This window comes from Bolinopsis microptera, chromosome 5 (genome assembly GCF_026151205.1).
Source record: "Bolinopsis microptera isolate Bmic1 chromosome 5, MBARI_Bmic_1.0, whole genome shotgun sequence".
Taxonomy (NCBI): Eukaryota; Metazoa; Ctenophora; class Tentaculata; order Lobata; family Bolinopsidae; genus Bolinopsis; species Bolinopsis microptera.
In genome coordinates, this window is record NC_087076.1 from 13383487 (window position 1) to 13402557 (window position 19071).

Here is a 19071-nt window from a genome sequence, read left to right on the forward strand (position 1 = left end):
GCTCAATCCAACTCAAGGGTATAAACCAATTGATCAACCAGGCTCTATTGATGAAATAATAATTCACTTTGATGAAATGATTCGCTTTTAGAAAGACTTAAAACGCAATATGTTGGATGCATAATAAAATTGTAAATATAAATATAAATGCACAATAGTGAAAAGGATAAAAAGGTTTAAAAAGGTTAAAAAAGAGTAAACACTTCGATCAATTTCCACATATACATACAAAGGGGGTAGTAAAGGGGGTATAATAGTAAATGGGGTACATAGTATACCCACAATAAATGCAACGGTCGTGCTTGCCAGCACTGTGATATATATAAATTATATATACAGGGTGTACCATAGTAAGTATAGTAGTTAGACGGGTTCCTGCTAGTACAAATAATCTCAAGATGTGTGTGTGTGTGTGTGTGTGTGTGTGTGTGTGTGTGTGTGTGTGTGTGTGTGTGTGTGTGTGTGTGTGTGTGTGTGTGTGTGTGTGTGTGTGTGTGTGTGTGTGTGTGTGTGTGTGTGTGTGTGTGTGTGTGTGTGTGTGTGTGTGTGTGTGTGTGTGTGTGTGTGTGTGTGTGTGTGTGTGTGTGTGTGTGTGTGTGTGTGTGTGTGTGTGTGTCTGTCTGTCTGTCTGTCTGTGTGTTTGTGCGTCTGTGGGAAATTTCCGAACGCTTAATCAAGAAAACGGTAAGAGTTACGGGGCTGATTTTTTCGGTATAGTGCTGAGAAAACTCTGATGGAGCTAAATGATAAAGGTTTTTTAAATCGGTTGGTTTTAATTGATCATTTTGTGACCCAAATGTGATACTGTGTCGGTGTTCTCTCCCGTTCTCGCTCTCTCTCTCTCCCCTCATAATAGATTTGCTATATAATTAGGTAATTTGGCAGTGGACCTCAAGAGTCAAGATTGCCTATCAAGTATTAATATTAGAATTAGATACGCGAGGGGAATTTAGAATTAATTTGCAGTTTGTTTGGATTGAGCGATTTCATACTTTCGCTCCGTTTTAACTACGAAAATGTAATTTACTTTTCAGAATATATTAGTCGGGATGATAAAAATGATAATTCAATCAGAGTGTATTCGACAATTTTAACTCGGTTTCTTATTATGGGGTGCTGACATTACGTGACAGCTGTAGACACAGCTAGATAATAACTTAATAAATACAAGTCTGTCTCTTTGGGAATTTCATGCCTCAAACGATATCCGAACTGGATGTACTGCAAATCTAACACATCAAGAATTAAATTTAGATAGTGTTTGGAAGGACATGTGACACATTTTAGCATCGCATTACCACCCTTTAAGGTAACATCTGTTACATTTACTTGACATAAATTGATAAATTTCAATAGACGAATAAAGCTACCGTTTAATTGACAAATTTTGTTGTTGACATAATCAGAAAATTGTAATCATCGAGAGTAAGATTGGGTACATAAATCATTGCCTTACTTAACACATGAACAATTGCACGTTAATGGCGTTCTAGTACTTGAGTAGTACTAGTAATTAGTTCCACCAACTACATATTCTGATAAAGTTCGAGAATCTTCTTTACAATATTTATTGGTTATTCTAAATTATTAAATTTACTGATTGCAACATAATATTATCACATCGCTACATCTGACACTGGAAACACGGATCATACTCGCCAAAGACACTTTTTCAGTTGAGTAGATATACCAAATAAGTTATGATGTTTATCGACGGGTGGAGGGGGGCTTGTCGGTAGTTTGATGCAAAACTGGCGGGTAGCCAGGACTTTCTATTTTTATTAATGGACATGTTCATTGGAAGTTGAGGTTATTGGTACGCATACAGAAATATTAACCAAGCATGTTCAGAAGTTCTCAACAAAGAAACTTTATTGTTGTTATGCACTATAATGTTGCAACTTTACATTTTTGTGAATCTGTTAACTATAGCTGCCTATAGTTTAAGTTAACAGTATAGTATTCCTTATCCTAAAATGCAGTAGATTATTAATTAGATCAATCTAACAATCATAAAACATTATTGGTTAAAGAGCAGGGATTTGACGGTTATACTTATAAGGCAAGATTCGGTAAACTTTGTCGCACACTCAGAATATGATACCTATTTTCTACTGTGTCCTAAAAACTTTATTATATCAGGCTTCACCTATGAATAGAAGAATCGTCCATCAGGAAGATGAATAATTTTGCAGTGCCAGTATTTTGTCGGTTCCATTCGATATTATCTTACCCATTCAGTTAAATTTTTAAACATTGAAGGACAAATTAACAGTTTAACGTACAGGAGTTAAGCGGACAAAGATAATCGAATAGTTGTAATTACTTGTTTATAGTTTCTAAATATGAATGTAAGATGTAAGATTTGTGTCTGTTCGTGGCCTTGCAATAATTAGTCAAAGCCATAAAAAATAGATCATGCCGATATCTTTCTAGAATGAAGGTATCTTTTACTAAATTAAATTTCCCCTTCAGAAGAAGATGAACAGGGAGACAACCAAAACTACTCTGATGCAGCAGCCCTGAAAGTCAGCTTAATTTTCCTCGTCGTTCTCCCATGTTTGCTGTAAATATGAGCATCTAAAATTGTTGTGGGCTTGAATGGTTCTACGGTACAAAACACTATTTTAACATGGTGTTTTATCGGGATGTGATAGAAAAATAACAACTCAAAAACCCTGACGAATCTATAAATTTGTAATCTATAATTAAACTTTTGATATTTAAAATTTTAATATTTTAGACAACTTTTAATGCTTTAATAAAAAATAAAACTAAAAGAAAGAGACTGCGGTTCAGTAATTATTGATATTCATTATATGTTTATTCAGAATACTTAATTATATTTATTGTAATATACATTTTTTTCCCGATCCATGACTCTTGTGTCAGGACTAGGAACGTGAACGAAGCTTTTTTTTATTTGGACCGAGTTAAATTGTTATAAAGCAATGAAAGGCATTAGTTTGGTCAAATCAAACAGAACATATGCTATCAGACTTTCAACTGAGTACAGTAGGGTTAAAACAGTTTCGACGCTAGCAACGATCTTGACCATTGTTAATGATCTGGCCCGGCGCGCGCTACTTCGTAGCTCTTGCCATCGGGAAGAAAAGCGGCGCGCGCTACTTCGAAGAAACTTAGACGAGTAACATCCGTCAAGCAACGATCCCCTTTTACATAGTTCCACTAAAATGATAATTCAAGATTAAATATGTATAGTGATAGGTAAATAAAGTCAAAAATGTAATAAAACGGTAGGGATAAAGTATACTGAAACTAAGTAAACGTAGTCGACACTTGTCATACGTTGTATGACCCGCCGCGCACGAAGTGCACGGCTCCCCCTGTATCGTCGTTTTTCTCCAGAGCAGCCAGATCCTTCCTAACCTCAGAGCACTCCCCCTCCTCCATACCTTCTTTTACGTACCAATGGACGAAGGCTCTCTTGGCATACATAAAATCGAAATTGTGGTCTGCAATCATACGAGCTCAAGCCTCAGAGATGGCGATGGTGTTGGACAACATCAAACATGCACACAGCCCTATGTATACACAGTAAAGAGGCGAGTTTTTGTGGTTCTACAACTTAAGATGTATTGTAGGTTTATAAACTACCAGGACGCGCGCCAAGTTGGACTCGTCGATGGAACAGATAAATTTTACGAGTATCACCCGTTAAAAGATGTAGCATTGGTGGTTTATATTAACATTACGGGCCCAACTTTCACCTTCCCACAATAAATTTTCCTATAAATAATTTAGTGTATTAAAATCATAAAAATATCTAACGTACGTTGAACAGTGTATAAAATAAATTTTAAAATCAAGTAATATCAGACGAGTATTAAATCCACCAAAAGTATATTATAGACTGACAGTGACACAAAACAAATAAACACTGCAATCCAAAACTACCCCGTACTGTTGTCAAGCACAAATAGATAGCAATTCACGGATGAGTGTTTACTTGGAGTTGGGGAGCTCAGGCTATTATGTTCATAAACATAATAGAGATTTGGCGGAATGACAGGCTGAGCGCGGCCCAGTAAATGAGTGTAAGTAAAGCCCTCAGTCAAACACACTATTGATATCATCAATATTACCGTATTTGTTACTAAAATCAAGCTTCTTGGAAATAGATATAAACCGACGCGAGATTTCAGCAATTTCTTTTTAAACCCTAAACTCACAAATTTATTTACGATATTCCTCAGTCTATCAGCAAAACCATCAATATCTGAACATATTCTAAAATATCGAATAATTTCCCTGCAGTTTCTTTTCGTTTAAATCGTAAATTCGCGCGCAAAAATTTCACCGGCGCGCCTTCCATTAATGATGCAATAGACGCATACATTATAAGCAGCGAGTGTGTTAACGGACGGTCGCTTGCGCCGCGCGAAATATAAATAGAATAGCGATCAATTATGTGTCAACACTTACAACTTAATATTATATTGTGTTGTTAGATTATTTTGTATGATGAGCCAATTTATAATTAGAATTAATTAGTAATAATAGTTTATGTTAATGTTATTTGTTACCGTCAAATACGCGCGGCGTTCAATTCAGTGTTGTGTGCTGATAAATATGGTAGTAATATGATATATATTTGATACAAGTATCATTCTTACATTACATTATAATTATATAAATATATGGTTCAATTGTTTTGCATCAAAAGGGAGGTAGCAAATATTCTTTCTGCGATCATATTTAAGTTATAATGTATAAATCAGTAAACTGAAAACACAGAGCCACGCGCCGATTTGTACGGCATTTCGTCATTATAACAACCTTTTAAATGCCATAAATTCTACCCAGTTCATTTTTCTTATAATTAGTATTGAACATAACTTTTGTGAAATAATGATTTGATATTAACTGCATGTATCATTCGTTGAATTTTAGTCCAAGATGGGTTTTTTATTTTCAGAGGGGCGCGTGTTTTGCTAGATTTTACAATCTGCAATCGTTGAAGACTACCCTCCGCATAACTTTGGCTTCGAAGTTACAAAATTGTGTTGGTAGCTGTGTAGTACCAACGAATTTAAAACCTGTTTTGTCAAACACAAATTTGATTAAATTCATTTTAACTAAGTTGTTTCTTCTTCAATAATTATTTCAATTGACTTGGCGAGTCAAAACGATAGTTTGATTTCGGTTTCATGAAAATTGTCAAGTATTGCTACAGGGCCTTTGGAATGACTTTAGATGGTCCGAATTTAAACTATTGCCACAAACTTCACTCTCTAAATCAGCTGTAGCTGAAATTGCAAATCGTGATTTAATTTTTTTAGAGTCCGCTGAAATGAATGTAGTCATCTTTCGTTAGTTTGGGATGTAAAGTCTTTGCAGCTTCAGTGATTTAAATCCAGTTAAAACGGATTTTAATTTATATTTCATCAGTAAAACAAAGTTATAATCTGTCGAAGGATTGTTACACATTCTTTAATTTTATTTCCTTTATCTTCAGACCATGTACAGCAGGGTGTCAAGAAATTTTATGTGTATTTTATGATGAAATCAAAATTTTTCGACGGGTCATAAATTTACTTCTGAATATCGAAATTACAGAATTCAAAAATGTATGTGTGCAGCTGGTTACGATAAGTTGAGAACCGTTGGGTGTTGATTTACAGGATCAACTCAGTTTTGGGATTTAAATACATTCATGTCCTTGTTAAACACATTTAATTAAGATTAACGTGGCATGAAAACTTAAGTTATTTTAATTCACTGCAAAATCAATAGATCTTCAATAAGAATGAAAAAAAGATCGGCACTCAACACGGTGAAAGGCAACCTCAACATACATCAGCAGATAGCCCTTACTCTTCAGATTATTTTACAAATATGAGGTATTTACTAATCAGTTATAACTTATAATTATATTTCGTTACTTCGATCTATGAAAAGCTCTGTTACAACTTACAGTTACATACAAATTTGCATTTAAACCTTATTTAAAGTTCGCACATGTTTCCATGGTTTTAGTCTTGAACATTTTATTGTCAACAAAGGACACTTCAAGGGTTTTGATAAAAGTTATCGAGAAATGTTGTCATAAAATTGGTTAAAAGGGATATATGACTTGCTAGGCTGTTGAACAAGGCAGTGAAAACAGTGGGAAAAAATTAACCACAATATGAACTTCTGAGAATTGTTTACAATTAGAATTAGAATTAGAATTAAATTTGGGAAATTTACATAGAAATTCAAGAAGGATAAAAATAATTTAAAGAAGCTTCAAGATGCTGTGCAGTACATTCAAGTCAGTCAAAAACTGTTAGAAGAATACCCTTCTAAGGACATAGAATCAAAACATATAGTAGGTAATAAATTATAAGTTAAGATCGTTTATGAATAGACTTAATATACTGCCCTGTGGCACACCTGTGTTTACAGGAAGCAGTTTACTTACATTACCACGTATTTTGGTGCACTGTTTTCTGCCTCCAAGGTAGCTTTAAAACCACTTAATGACAAAGCCATCCACGCCATAATACTTAAGTTTTTCTCAATAGAATATTATGGCTTAGTGTGTCAAAAGCCTTTTTATGTCCAAGAATGCAATTGCAGGTTTCTTCGACGATTCCTTAGACATAAATATTTTGTCAAATAGATTAAGCATAAGGAAAGTGGTTGAATGGTCTTTCCTAAATCCATACTGATGGTTGGTTAGTAGTTTATTTGTTTCAACATAATGGGTAAGTTTTTGGTTAACAAAGTATTCTATACATCAGAGTATGTTATATCTAAGTTGAGTAAGTTGTAATTGACACTTTGGTTAATCAATATACCACATCCCCCTCTTCCCTTATCATGAGGTCTATCACACCTTAAAAAATCGAAGTTCAGAGGAAGTTTAGTGTACTAGTGTCTATATCAGATTTAACAGCATAAAACAGTTACTCACTTCTGTTTGTGATAAATATAGCTTGAGAGATATAAAAACGTTAATTAATTAGAAATTTGTGCTGATCTAACATTTTAAACCAGATGAAACAGTAATCCTGTTATTATTCATGTTGATACCCTAAATACCCTTGGATTATAAAATTTTAGTGAAGTTTAACGCAAGTTAGTTTAATAACCCAATAAGATACTCGATTTTATTATGCGCCATTATTTCGAATCTAATGAGTTATTAATCCTAGTCCTTTCTAAATTACATGTTTCTTAGGTTATAAATGGTAGTAAAGTGTATGGCGACACATTCTGGCGGTATTGGAATACTCCAACAGTTCTGATTGCTATATCCCTCTTGGGTGAGTTATTACACATGTAGGAAACAAGGATACTAAGGTGATAATAACCGTATTGAATACACAATAGCAATCTGGTTTAATCGTGTATTATTATTTAGTTTCATGATTTTTTCCTTTCATTGAAAGTTCTGACTAAATATTTGATAATTACTCGGACTCTAAAACGTGGAGTAAAACTTCTGATCCATTAGTCGCTCAAGTGATGTGCCCCAGAACCTCACGCCTGAGTGACAGTGGGCCTTATATAAAAGTCATAACAAAAATTCATAACAAATTAGTTCATATGACGACAAACTTTTATTTTATAGTAAATACCGTGCAATCCTAAACCTACTACAAGTACTAAACATAAATATACACAGTAAATGTACTATATAGTAAATATACTACACATGATTCATAAGCATGGAATGTTACAACGGTGTACAGGTGCATGATGGGGGGGGGGGGGGGTCAACCTCATTTTACCTCATTCGGGCAGCCAAAAAAGACAAAATTGGGATGAGGTGAAATGAGGTAAAATGATGTAAATTAATCTAGTTTTCTGAGCCTATTTTAGAGACAAAAAAGTTTTATTCGATGAAAAATTATTATTTATGAAAAGAAAATTGAACATTTCAATTTCCATGATCCATTAGGATATTGTTAATAGCACTTGCTAAGTTTTGTAAAGGAATCATTACAATTATCACACTTATTTCAAGATTACAAGATATCTCCGCTTCTGATTGGAGCTATAGGTTGTACTTGTTGAGTTATTAGGTCAAATCCCATTTTTACGCTCTCGTGAGTACGATTGATGCATTTATTTCAAGATTTATCAGCTTCTGATTAGAGCTAAGCGTTCATCTTGGGCATTGAAATGGTCAGAATCATCATATTGAGTTGGGTAGAGCATGGTTTCAAAGTCTTCAGACTTCAGGTTGTTGAGTTATTTGGTCAGATCCCATTTTTACGCTCTCGCGAGTAGCGATTGATGCACTTATTTCAAGATATCTCCGCTTCTGATTGGAGCTAAGCGCTCATCTTGGGCATTAAAATGGTCAGAATCATCATATTGATTTGGGTAGAGCATGGTTTCAAAGTCTTCAAACTTCAGGTTGTTGAGTTATTAGGTCAGATCCCTTTTTACACTCCCCCGAATAGCGATTGATGCACTTATTTCAAGATATCTCAGCTTCTGAGTGGAGTTGTGGAGATAAGCGTTCATCATGGGCATTAAAATATCAAATTAAGTAGAATCGAGCATGGTTTTAAAATCTTTAGACTTCAGGTTATTAAATTATTAGGTTAAACCCTATTTTTATGCTCTCGCAAGAATGGTTACTGCAATGTTGAAAATATTTATTGGATGAACTGTAATTAATCGCCAGGAAAAAGTTGTTTGCCAAGAAATATCAGTAAAATATCAGTAAAATTTCACTAAAACCTCTAGCACTAGGAACATGCTTTACCCCACTTAATATGACCATACTGACCATTTCAATGCCCATGATAAGCACTTAGCTTCAATCAGAAGCTGCAATATCTTGTAATAAGTGTGTCAATCGCTACTCGCAAGAGTGTAAAAATATGTTTTAACCTAATAATTCAAAAACCTGAAGTCTGAAGACTTTGAAACCACGCCCTACCCCACTCAATGTGATAATTCTGACCATTTCAATGCCCAAGATGAACGCTTAGCTCCAATCAGAAGCTGATATATCAGTAGCATCAATCGCTACTCGCGAGAGCGTAAAAATGGGATCTGAACTAATAACTCAACAACCTGAAGTCTGAAGACTTTGAAACCATGCGGCATGCTCCACCCCACTCAATATGATGATTCTGACCATTTCAATGCCTAAGATGAGCGTTACACTCCAATCAGAAGCTGAGATATCTTGAAATAAGTACATCAATTGCTACTCGCGAGAGCGTAAAAATGGGATCTGACCAAATAACTCAACAACCTGAAGTCTGAAGACTTTAAAACCATGCTCTACCCCACTCAATGTGATAATTCTGACCATAATAATGCTCAAGATGAGCGCTTAGCTCCAATCAGAAGCGGAGATATCTTGAAATAAGTGTGATAATTGTTACTCTCGAGACTGCTAGTATATAGTAAAATCGGATTTTTGGCGACTCAGACTTTTCCTGTTCTTTCTTGATTTTCTCCAACTCTTCAGCCAGTTTCACTACTTCAAGACTTGCAGCACCGTTGTTCTGATTAGTGCTGTTTTCTAGCGAAGTGTTGGTATCTGGTCGAGCCTGGTTGATTTCCTTAGTGTGACCTGGCGTTCCCATTCCAGACGGTGGTTCATCACACTCCCCAATGTTGTTGTTTTTGTTGACTGCTATGCAGTCTGAGCATAACCATACCAAACCACTGAGTTGGGTTGGGAGACTTTCGTAAAGCTCCATTTGGGCTGTGAAGTTTTCACAGTCGTGAGCTCCATGAAGACAACTCCAACATCTGTATTTGGGCTGGAAGCCCGGCATCACTGTGTACTCTTCTGAACACTCGGATCAAACAGCAGGGTACAGAGAAATGATCTCTGACACAATCCGTTTAGCTAGTTTCTCTCGTGAGCTGAAAAGTTTCTTCTTTAATCCTCTGCTAACTAGAGGCAACTTAAGGTAATTTCCAAGAGCGTCTAGCTCGCCTCTGTTGACCTTGGCCAGTTTAGAGATTTTGACAGAAGAATCCAGGGAAGGATCAAATACAGTGAGTACTCGTTTCGAAATAGGGTCGGCATCCTTCAGCAGTCTCCCGATGACACTCTTTATCTTGTCACTCAGATTCTCGATGGTTGACATCGTGATGTGAGGTTGTAGTGTAGAAAGAGGTATCAGAAGTTATCAGAAGCAATAGTAGTAGTAGTAGCGTCACACAACACAACAGTTACAGCACGGGTTACCTGGACTTGGGAGAAGATTTCACCTGGACAACCCGGCTGCTGAAATTGTTTCTTCAAGTGTTCCGCTGTTACCACTGTTACCACAAGTCTGAAATAGGAGTACAGCAGTAAATAGTTCAACTTTTGACTTTGAACTATAAAATAGAGAGCTGTATTGCCATATTAGGCACTTGGATGGATCAAGCACAAAGGGAGCTTCTCAACGGGAAACTAACTTGATCCTAAAGCTTGTGTTCAGCAGGGCACACATATGATGTGGTCCCTGTGTTCACCGATAGCCTAATGTCAGGTGTACGTCTATCGGACTACCATAGTACACCTCAAATTATTTGTTATTTGTTATACAGTATTCAGATGAACTATTATTTTGTACAGTGCAGTGTTTGACTGAATTTATTGTGTTTTGGTTCACACACATGCCACACATAAAGTACACACACACACCTATTGCTTATTTGTTAGTAGGTATTAACTGCACATGACTACAGCCTTTATATATAATTGAGGGATGAAGTCCTTAGTTTATCCTGACCACAATTGCTTAGTTGTTGCAGCTCTTAGTACCCTAGCCACTTAGTACCCTAGCCACTTGATACCCTAGTACGAGCTTTGTTTTTGCATAATGTACTAGCATTATAATTAATTAATTAAATATACATATTCTGGGGGTCGTATAGACCTATATTCTGGGGGCCCGTAAAATCGTGGTGGCCATAACTTTTTTCCAAATTGTCAGTTTGCAGATGTCTCGATGAAAAGATAGCTTAAAATAATACTTATACTCATACCAGTAGCCTTAATGGCATGTGTTGGACAGATTTTTGTCATGACAATTTTTCGCCATATTTACCCCTCTAGAAAATGACAACATCGTTAAAATCTTTCGCTGTCATGACCAAATATACCAAAATACCTCATAACATGTGGGTCCAAAATTTTTATTCAGAAACATTAGTTACATGTTTTACTCCAACCTAGCAGTAACAGATCCCATTAGTATCGCTTATCTTGGTTAGAACTGTATCCACTAACATGACCTATATTTTGGGGGCCACCTATATTCTGGGGGCCATATACCCGTAGTGAAACAGCTGGTCCTTCTAGTTCGACAGTACCAATATGTTACCCTGGGTTTGTTCTTGGTGATCAGTGGTTCCTTCTCAGTTATATTTGCTGTCAGCATGTTTAGTTTGCTTTGCAAAGTTTGTTTCTTGTCTCTATCATGGACAACTTGGGTGTTTTCTTAGTGCTTCTACTTGTGAAGAAACCAAAGGTTCAATTCTTCTCCAATCAGTCTCCCCCTTTTGAATTAGTGAGATTAACTATAGAACGACTTAAAAGGAATCTAGCTGTTTATAACGCGCAAAAATTGTGAACGCGCCTTTGTGATGTGTTATTAGGAAGAAATTCGGATTTGGCGGGATAATCACAGACTCTGCATACAAAGTATTTCCCGCCCTAAAGAATATGCTAGAAGTTCTGGGTGAGTTTTCTACATGTTTGTCAGTCACGATTGTCTTTCTGCCGAACGGAAAAAAAATGTAAGCAATTTTTGCGCTAGCGCCTAGCGACCACGCGCGCGCAATATAACCGAGCCGCGCATAATAATATGTAATTAATAATTTTAGCATATCCAAGCTTCCAAAATCGACCATAACTTGACTTCTGATGATAAATTTGTTAATTCATTAATACCATTCTAGAGGTAATCGTTTAAACTTCAATTCAGTTTCAAAGTTTAGTCCGAAAGAAGGTCAATTTTGTCTAAAATCGCCACTAAAGAGACAAATTCGGATTTGTGTACAGAAAATAAACATTTTGGCAGAATTTTCAAAGTCTTCAGCATTCTCTCTGGTATTGAACTGTTCAATTTCTCAGGTTTATACAACCCCCGGAAGTACAGACAACAAAGCAGACATAATCTGGAATATCGATAACCTCTAAAGCTCTGAGAGGACCCTAAAATAAAAGCAACTCCTGGAGGCTGGCATTATCGAAGATTTTCACGAATTCCACGAAACTCACGCCAGCTGCTTCACACATCGAAAATGATGAGAGGCTGGTGGATTGAAGTGTAGTCAAACAGTATTTTTCAACAGTAAGTTTGGCAGTTTGAGATGCACTTATAGATTTTCTTTCCCTACTGCACTCGCCACTCAAGTCTCAAATTTGATTTTACTCAACCGTATTATTATTTAGTTCCTTTTATTAAAATCTGTTTCAGATGTGGACAGTAATGCCCACTGGACAACTAAGAAGTGCTCCTTCGTTACCCTCCTTCTCCAAACACTACATGTCAATAGTCCCAACAAAAAGTTATAAAACAAGCAGTCTTGACCTTCCTTTCCCACCGTGACAGGCAGAATAAATAGAGCTATCAAGTATTAGTAACTGCTAAAGAGGGATTGTCGTTGAGAGAGGCACTTAAAGACCAATCCAGAGCTTTCTGCCTTCAGAATGTTCTTTTCGCAGCATACCAAGTTTTACACCAGATAGAAACAGAATCCTTAGCAAACTGGGCCCAGCCCAAAACGGACCAAATCAGACTGATAAAAACTGCTCATAATCATATCTGCAGCTATAGCAGCAATTTAAAATCTATGTAATAGCTGATATCGACGACTCCGAACTGAATACTAATCGATGCAGATGCAATACTGGTCACGTCTGTTACTTGTATTTAAAAATAATCAGAGACAGACAATGTTATTTCTATAAAATTCTAGTATAATGATGCTCTGCGTATTATACTTATAGTTATAGCTGCTTTGCCATTTCTAATTATGAATTTCATCCTAGAGTATAACTTTTAAGATAATTAACTAATCAATATTAACCAAACACTAGAAAGTTTTTGTTGAAAACTTGTTTCAGTTAAAACAAAATTAAAGTCTAGACAGGGATTTGAACCCTCAGCTACCACAGCCAATCGCCTGCTTAGCGAACTAGGCTATCCTGCTGGAGGTCGAAAATCAATATTAACTACCATATTGTAGACCTTGCGCATTCCCTGCGCAAAGTTATTCTTCGACGGTGCAAATTTTTAGCCATTTTGGGGCGATTGCGCGGCACGAAAGCTTTAAACCTTCATAACTCTACCCAGGAACAGTCCCCAGAACTGATTAAGCTTGCGATGTCCGAGTTAGAGCATGTACTTTAAGAGGATGTAAGATTTATCACAGCTACGTCCACACAGTGGCATCGCAAACGGGTATAGTCGCGAACGCCAAGAAACCGCAGGGTTGTGACAGAAAGACACCTAACAGTAACACAGTACTCCGTGGAACATTACTTCCTTTACCAGAAAACTGGACGATATGAAACGGAAAATCGTCACGCTTATCATAAACGCTAACTTTAAATTTACCATCAACAATACTCACATTAAGATCCAGAGGCGGCTCGTGGGAGCTGGCTGGCAGTTTTGTTGGGGGTCCAATCGATGGGGGCTTGGGAGCCGGCTCAAGCTAATCCGTCCAAACTACCGATTACATTACACACAGGGCCTTGTAAATGTAATGTGTAACACTTTACAGGCGACAACAAACAACTAAACAACAACAAAAACTTATAACATGGGTGAAACTTGTCATACGTTGTATGACCCGCCGCGCACGAAGTGCGCGGCTCCCCCTGTAGCGTCGAAGACGCTACTATAGTGAAGCGACCGTGGGGGTCACCACGTAATACAAGGTGAAACAGGACACCACACGTGTACGATCTCAGCCGCGTAGTATCATATAGCAGTCAAATTGCAAAGGGTCCTGGACCCCCAAATCGAGGCAAATCATAATAGAGTACCTGTAGTGGGATGCGCACGATGTGCTTTGTAACGTTTACAATTAACTATGTGTTAAAACTGCGCGGCTGAGTAGTCCAGAGGTACTGGTAGGATTGGACTCCCTACAACACAAAATTTCACGAAGATCATGCGTGCGCTTACATTAAAACGTATGATAGTAAATGAAGACCTTTATATTGCGATTTGTTATTTCCTAACACTTTACACTATTACTAATTATTATTTCTACTTTAAGCACCAGCCGACAGATAATAATTTTAAGGCGTCCACGGACGCCTGGACGCCCCCAATAGCCGCCTGTGTTAAGATCTAGTACATTAGCACTAGAATCTTCCTCATTCTCTTTATTCAAAGTTAGGCTAGTGGGATAGATATTCCCGACATGCTGACCAAAAACACCATCTGAATTAATAGACGTGATATCTAATCATCGATCAACCTGAAGGTTTTACCTAATATCCTAGCACTGAAATAGTCACGTTTGTATAACTTTTCAAGGTACTACCCATTCTCATAGTACCACAAAGTAAGATTAGCAATATAAGGACCAGGATCTACTCCAATAGGAACACCAATTATTTGGCGGAAAACTTGGCTACCCATAGTAAAATAACAATTATCGATCAGAAAATTAACTGCTTCGATAAAAGAGTTCTCGTCGAAAGAAAAAGTATTATCCCTTGGTTTATTGACCCAAGCAAAAGGTTTACTATAAATTGAAATATATTTACACTTAGCATGCTTGAATATCAACTTAATAACACTAGAAATAAAGAGCTGTATTAATATCAGAATGGTCAAGATTAGTATATAGAGTACTAAAATCGTAAGTCTGTATGTTCCTAGCAAAATCTGTATTAGCAAAACAGTTTATAATATTATTCTCTATAATCCAATTCCTATTAACCCCTGTAACTTTAAGAATCATATTAGAGTAACTGATAACTTTCTTATACACAGCTTTAACTTTAAGTCCTAAAGAGCTAAAGCAATCCGTGAGGCTAAAGGTGACCCCCACGGTCGTTCCACTTTATCGTCCTGACGATACAGGGGGAGCCGCGCACTCGTGCGCGGCGGGTCATACAACGTATGACAAATGTATGTAACTTGAAAATATTACTTCCGGGAAGAACTGTTGGTGGCTGGTAGTTGATACAAACCTTCAATCCAGTGGGACACCAGTCAGTTTAAGTTGTATTATTTAAATATATTTTGTGTAATTTCATTTCCAATCAATTCCTTGACAATTTTTAATTGTTTTCTATTAATACTACAGCAAGCAGACTACTAGTACTAATTTCAGTGTACAGGCTGATTAATGTAACTTCAGGAAGGCGCGACAGTGAAAACAGTTGATAAAGGGAAAGAGAAGCTACGCGCATTAATGCTAAAATGTGATGCTTTTGGCGGAGATATAAACAGAAACTGCGCCTTATAATTACGTAAAACGTATTAAACGGAATTAAACGGAATTAAACGTAAAGTTGTCGGAGATGGCACTAACACCATTGTCTCGACTATACATGAATGAATAACATACCTAGAGTAAGTAAAAGTCGAATTTCAAGAATCATGAAAATTTAAAACAAAATCACTTAAAATTTAACTCCCGTACAAACAACCGAAATAGAAATAATTGCTGAAATAATAATTTAACATAAGAGGAAGTAGTAAAAGGCAACTTCAATGATCACTAAACTGCGATATCAGTATTCGAGTCCACAAAAGACACATTCATACTCGAACAGTCCTCCCACTCGCAGTCACAACGTACTGGAAACAGTAATCACTAGTGTTCCATGCTCGTACAACTGATCGTGAAATCTGCATAATGATGGTTGATCTGTATTATGTCTGTTGAGTTGGTCGTCCTGATGGGGTGACAGGCAGTATTGGCGTCTTTTTCGGGTTCCTGATGCGGTGACAGTTGCAAAGGAATTTGCCCAGTTCTTGCACATGGGCAGAATTCATGATAGCTCCGTATTCCTTGAGCAGCAAAAGACTCTTAAGGTTTTCCGACAGTGAGAGTCTCGCTGAGTGGTACATTGGACATTCAGTGAGGCAGTGTTCTTCATTTTCAATGATTGTTCCTTCGAAAAAGGGGAGATATTCTAAGCCTTGAACGTTCTCCTTGTTGCAGCAGAATCTGCAGGCTCTCGTCCACGTTCCAGTTTCTTTTGTGTATCTCCCTCTCTCAATAAGGAGGTCATGGCTACTGGAGCGGATTTTTGCTATGTGCATGCGACATTGACTATTCTTTAGATTGAGATACTGCTCCTCTCCGAATACCTGTTTGATAGTGCAGTAAAATTGCATTTTCTTTTGGGATGCTAAATCTGTTCTCCAATCTTTTACAAAGTGGTCGACCAAATTTCCATGTGCAGTTGAGGTCGTTCCCTCTGCTCTGCGTTGGTCGGATCGAGCGAATTTGGCCGCTTTGGATTCAGACTGAGCGATCGAGTTCCAGGTCTTATACCAAGAGAGGTTTAGATTCTTCTGCTCTTGGAATGTCTGATGTACAAGAAAGTTGACGCTGCTCACGTCGGGTGATGTCTGAGACAATCTGTCGAAGTATCTCAGGCATTGTGGTAGTACCGACAGGGCCCATGGTAACCTGCCCGTATCTCCGTAACAGAAGTTGTTGTTAGCTTTCTTGTGTAAGCCGAGCACCCACTTCAGCATTTTCAGGTGTGTTGTCTCAAGTGCGTCCTTTGTTGCAGCTCTAGCAAGGTTCTGTCTTGAACCATCAGCACAAGCCATCTCCTTTGCCATTTTTGTACACGGTAGCCATATCTGACAGGCATACGTAGCGACTGGTTTAACGAGGCTGTCTATAAGCTTGAGCATGGTTTTTGTTGTTAATGCTCGAGTGTCGACCATGCGTCTGATCGAGAAAAATGCTCTTAGTGCTTTTTTCCTCAGTTCGTTCATGGCACCTTTAAATGAACCGTTGAGACTGAATTGAATGCCTAGATAGCAGTAAGATTTGGCCGATGAGATGTCCAGGTTCCCTAGTTTGAACCCGTAGGAGCACTTCAGCAAACGAGAGCTCGAGTTGAATACCATGATTTTGGTTTTGTCGATGTTAATTGACAGTTCCCATTTACTTGCAAATTCGTGCAGGCAATCAAGTTGTTTCTGCAGGCTTTTGGCGTCGAGTGCCAAAAGTATCAGGTCGTCTGCCCACAGAAGATGGCTGACCGAGAAGCCGTTCAGTTCTGGAATTGACAAGTCCTCAAGAGCTGCTAGTCTAATGGAGAGGTCATACATGTAAACCTTGAAGAGCTCCGGAGACATTGGATGCCCCTGTTTGGTACCAATGGTGACATCGATGGTGTCCGACAGCTTCTTGCTCAGTTTGATACGGGTAACTGAGTTGCTGTACATGTTCTGGAGGCAAGAGAAGAAGCTTCCTCCAATACCAAGACTACTGAGTTTGTACATGAGAGCCTCCCTGCAGACTGTGTCGAACGCCTTACGATAGTCCACGAAACAAGCGAATATTTTCTTCTTCAGCTTCTTTGTATACTTCTCGATGATCGTTGTAAGGGTCAGGATATGGTCAGAGCACTGGGCACCAGCTCTGAATCCGAGTTGGTGAGGGAAGTCGGGACAGACGACTTTACGGAATTCAATCAGCCTATCAAGGAGGAGGGATGAAAAAAGTTTTCCAAGGCAACTTCCGACTGTGATTGCTCTATAGTTATCGGGGTTCTGCTCGTCCCCCTTTTTGTGTAGGGGGGTAGTTATTGAGCAGTTCCAGGGGTAGATTCCTTGCGTTAGGCAACCATTGAATAGTTTCAGAAGGACTTTTTGGAGACCGAGTTTGGAGCTCTTGAGCATCTCGTTGGAGATAAGATCACATGAAACGCTTTTGTTATTCTGGAGCTTATTGGTGACTTTCTCCAGTTCTTGGATAGTAAACTCTGTGTTGAGTTTTTCAAGTTCGACCGATGGCTCGAGGTGGTACTCGGTTCCCTGTTCAACAGCTTCGTTGGTTGAAGTGTTCGTTTGTAGTCCACCGTGCGAGGGGTCCTTGCACTTCTGATTGTATAGGTCGTTGAAGAACTTGTGAAATGCGACCAGGTCATATATGTCGAATGTATCGGGGTCCTTGCAAGCGGACGAGAGGTCTTTTAAAGCAGCCCAGTTGATGTTGTTGCTGAGGTTGATTTTCTCGTTAAGTTTGTATAGGTAAGCTCCCTTTCTAGATCGTGTTTGTGCCCTGTATTCTTTCTTACGGAGGTAAAATCTTGCTCGGTTGGATTCCACGAGCATAGGATCGATGTGGGTGTTATTCTTGGCTCTTTCGTCTCTACAGACTAATCGTTTAGCATGCCTACAACTCCAATCAAACCATTTGTTTTTGTTAGTACTGGGCTTTCCACTTTTCTGGGTGGTAACTTGACTTGCCAGGTTAGTAAAGGTGGCAATCACAATTTCATTGAAACTGCGAATGTCGTCAGGGGAGGAAATATCAGTTTGAAGAAGAGAATCAACTTTTTCTTTGAATTTAGCGGTGTTCTGGGCTGACTTGAATTTTTCTGTGGTACCAAGTCCAGAGCAGGCATCTTTGGTCCACTTGAATGGCTTCGGGATCGATGCGAATTTGAGCTCCATTTCATTCGAGATGTCGCCAGCCATCACAATGTTCCTTATGTTAGTGGTTAAAGTGGTGGATATTGGTCTGTGGTCAGAATAAGGGGTGAGGTCACCAACTTTGAAGAACCTTGCCCGATGAAGGAGGGTGTGGGACACGCAAATGTAGTCGACCGTACTTACTCCATTTCTTTGAATGCAAGTTGGACTGCCAAATATGTCCCCAATTGTCCTTCCGTTTAGGATTATCATTAAATGATCTCGAAACTTCCGCCTTACTCATGGTTATTTTGCAAGGACTCAGCTGCTCATTGTCTTGTGTCCCCTTTCTCCTTGCTGTAGTCTCCTTGCTGCTGTTACCGTAGATTAGCTTTTCACGTGTTGTTGTGTTTCCAGCTTCACTTGTCCTCGGAGAGTTGGAAAGTGAGGTTAGTTTGAGAAACAAAGAACAAGAAATTTTACTGGCACTGGGATCACAGGTTTGTAGTAGTGA

The 19071-nt window shown here is 38.1% G+C and overlaps 1 long non-coding RNA gene across 1 annotated transcript; it reads left to right on the plus strand.

Annotated features, from left to right (window-relative positions):
• Positions 1–5761: 5761 nt before the first annotated feature.
• LOC134816171 (uncharacterized) lies at positions 5762–12187 on the plus strand. Its single transcript, XR_010160364.1, has 3 exons — positions 5762–5864; positions 7190–7274; positions 12056–12187. It is a non-coding gene; the product is annotated as an uncharacterized LOC134816171 (long non-coding RNA).
• Positions 12188–19071: the final 6884 nt, after the last annotated feature.